Below are 3,906 nucleotides of genomic sequence, written 5' to 3'. Positions count from 1 at the left end.
ACACACACACACATATATATATATATATATATATATCATTTTGTTCTTGTGTGAGTATTTTTATATTCCAAAAATTTTCTCTTGGTGACTTTCTGTGCACATATTTACGTTTAAAAGCCGATTCACACGACCCGTTTTCTTTCCGACAGGCTGGCTGTCGGTTAACCGGCGTCAAGGTTTCTTACGTGTATTCAAATGCAACTGTTCACACAACCCGTTAGGCTGACGGCGGCCCTCGGACGTCAGCCGCCCGATTCGGCCCAGCTTTCTTTCCAAGAAACCTCGGTCGGTCTGACGGACGTTAGCCATCCGTCCCAACCAGCGACTGGATGATGTTTTGTGTGAACGAGGACCTGTATCGTACCTGTTTGTTTCGTGGCCTACAACCCCGAGTTTTCCTCATAGTATAGAGTCATAGAAATTAGTTATTTTGTTGTTGACACCATGTATTAGAGGTTAATTGAACTTTTTCAAGGATATGAGGAGATGTTTGACATTGCAGACAAGATGTATAGAAATAATTTACATAAATAAAAGATATGGAAAATGACTAGAGAGGCATTAAATAAAACAGGCGAGTTTATCGCAATTTTGATATTCTTGGCATGGTGCATAAAGCATTACGAAGTTGCCTAACTTATTTTATCAACACAGTTATCAACCAACATCTTATAGTGTCAAAATTATCGTAATTTACTCGGTCCTCACGTGACAGAGGCAAAGTAAACAATGAAAACCGCGCGCTGGTAAACGGATACGGAACGCCTCGTGTGAATGTGCAACATTTCGACGGTGGTTAGCCACCACCCAGCCTGTCGGAAAGAAAACGGGTCGTGTGAATCGGCCTTTAGTTGTGCACAGATATGTTAGAGTTTACCGAATCAATAGCTCGTTTATTCAATCAGCTTCAGTTCCCAGGTACATTTCTCTATTGATAATATTTTAATACACCTGATTCTAGACTAGATAACAACATTTTTTAGGGTCAAGAACATGGCAAAGGGCCACTGACTATGACTGCATGTATGTATGTATGTATGTATACAGTAGATATAATTCTTTGCCTAATAGATATAGGTAATGAACAAAAAAATGTACCTTCTGTTGTGAATTATTGAATTTATCACATAAACGATCTTTTCATCCTTCATATCCGGTAATTAGGTCGTTGTAATCAAATAATAGTTGATGAGGAAATACTTTCAGTAAATATCATCTTATTGAATCTGGTAATGTGTTTTAATCATCAAAATTGCTCGCTTTCTACCGGACATCTCCCAAAAGTATACTTGGATATATAGGTGGAAAAGGTAGATTTCAATTCCATTATATCTGTTATCACACAGAAAGACCGGTACTCAGATATCGTTTTTATAGTGATTTATTCTCTGTTATCATAATTATCTCTCATATGACCTAATCAATTACACAAAGGATGCTATTATACTCGCTATCTACCATTTCATGTTGAATGGCTTAAAAACACTTCCGAATAATTCTCGGTAAATTCAAACTAAAGATTTTGTGATAAATCAATGGTCTCTTTTTCTTTTAAACTGTCTATGACCCACTTTTCATTACTTTATGTTTATTGATTAAGTATATTGAGGACTCTTATCGCTATTTTTCTTTAGCATTTTTCTTTTCAGTTGAGAATTAACTATATCCTCATCAAGGTATTGATTATCACTTGAACATAAATCTCGAAGCTGAGTAGTTAGTTATTTTATGCACTCCCACGATTATGTATGTATTGATTTCGGTAGTGACTATAATGATCTCGTTATATTATCTGGTAATAAAGCCTTTTTGATATGATGCCCTAGAAAGTTCAGGGAACCATCGGGCAAGATTTGTATTGATCTGGTGCAGTTGATGTCTGTCTCGACCAAGGGACCTGAAAAAAGCAGAAGTTGAAGGTTGGTATTACACAGCATTACATAGAATTAAGATGCTATTATAGATTTAAAAGAAACTCTCTGGTGTTCAGAGAATTTTGAATGGATAAGAAAACTAATATAGTTTAATTAGTTTTGATTCCTTAATTGATTCTATCGATCATATATATATATATATATATATGTATATATATATATATATACACACACACATATATATATATATATATACACACATATATATATATATATATATAAGCTTATGTGAACACGGATGTTCTTCTCAAACTGTGCTTTGTTACATTTTAAAACTTTGTAGTAAACTTGATTTTGGAGAAATTAACCTTCTTTTAAATCATTAAATCAACTTGATATTTAAACTAGTCTCTACTTAGTCCATAATAGAATAATCTGATCTTGTAATATCCCATATTCCCTTCATTTTTTTGGTTTATTTTTCTTTCCTGTTTATTTAGTGTTTATTTTTTATTTTCCTTGCTTTGAAATAAGAAAGCATTTTTATTTACATTAAAAGCAGCAAACATGATAAGTTTTTAGGCTCTTGTTTTTAAGGTAATAGAGAAAACTAAGTATGTTGATGAAATAAGACATAATTTATATATTTACATTAAAACAGCAAACATAAAAATTTCTTGGGTTTATTTTTCTTTCCTTCTTATTTAAAAAAAAAATTGGCTCTTGATTGGTAATAGAGAAAAAGATGAAATAGGACATCATTATATTTTTACATTAAAACAGCAAACATATACATTTCTTGGGTTTATTTTTCCTTCATTTTTATTTTTAAAAAAATTTGGCTCTTGATTGGTAATAGAGACAAAGATGAAATAAGACATCATTTTATTTTTACATTAAAACAGCAAACATAAAAATTTCTTGGGTTTATTTTTCTTTTCTTTTTATTTAAAGAAACATTTTTGGCTCTTGATTGGTAATAGAGAAAAAGATGAAATAAGACATCATTTTATTTTTATATTAAAACAGCAAACATAAAAATTTCATGGTTTATTTTTCTTTCCTTTTCATTTTTTTCCATTTTATTTTCTCTTAATTTTAAGGTTATAGAAATAGTTTGAAATCAAAAGTCATTTTATTTTCACGTCAAAACAGCAAACATAAAAATTTCTTGGTTTATTTTTCTTTCCTTTTCATTTATTTTTTTTTCCATTTTTTTCTTCCTTTTAAAGTTATAGAAATAGTTTGAAATAAGAAATCATTTTATTTTCACGTCAAAACAGCAAACAAAAATTTCTTGGTGTATTTTTCTTTCCTTTTCATTTATTTTTTTTCCATTTTTTTCTCTTCATTTTAAAGTTATAGAAATAGTTTGAAATAAGAAATAATTTTATTTTCACATTAAAACAGCAAACAAAAATGTCTTGGTTTATTTGTCTTTCCTTTTCATCTATTTTTTTCCCATTTTTTTCTCTTCATTTTAAAGTTATAGAAATAGTTTGAAATAAGAATTAATTTTATTTACATTAAAACAGCAAACATCAAAATGTTTTGGGTTTATTTTTCTTTCCTTTTATTATTTTTTAGTTTCCTGTTTCTTTCTTTGTATTTTTAGGTAATAGACAAAAAAAAGTGTTGTGAAATAAATAAATATTTTATTTACATTAAAACAACATATATGTACATTTATTTACAATTATTTACAAGTGTGTCTCATGGAGTGTCCTTGTCCTTGACTGGTGGGGTGTTAAGTTCCTTGGACGAGAAGAGGGGTGAGGGTGTCAAGGCCTTATCTAGGTTGCTATCGAGGGTCCCCGGGGTCAGGACAGAGAAGCTGAGTGGCATCAAAGGTGTCTTGAATGGCGATGACAGCGACGACAATGAAGGTGTTGGTGAAGGAGCCAGGACAAGGGTGGGTGACGACAATGACGTTGATGCTGAAGTCACCTGGACAGGGGTGGCTGACAGTGGAATTGGCATCCCTGGTTGCCACTCCCTGGTACGGGGCCAGGAAGAATGGCCTGAATACTGT

The sequence above is a fragment of the Palaemon carinicauda genome, chromosome 36, assembly GCF_036898095.1.
Source record: "Palaemon carinicauda isolate YSFRI2023 chromosome 36, ASM3689809v2, whole genome shotgun sequence".
NCBI classification, from domain to species: Eukaryota; Metazoa; Arthropoda; class Malacostraca; order Decapoda; family Palaemonidae; genus Palaemon; species Palaemon carinicauda.
The sequence above is the reverse complement of the archived record's forward strand: the minus strand, read 5'-3'. Positions refer to the sequence as shown.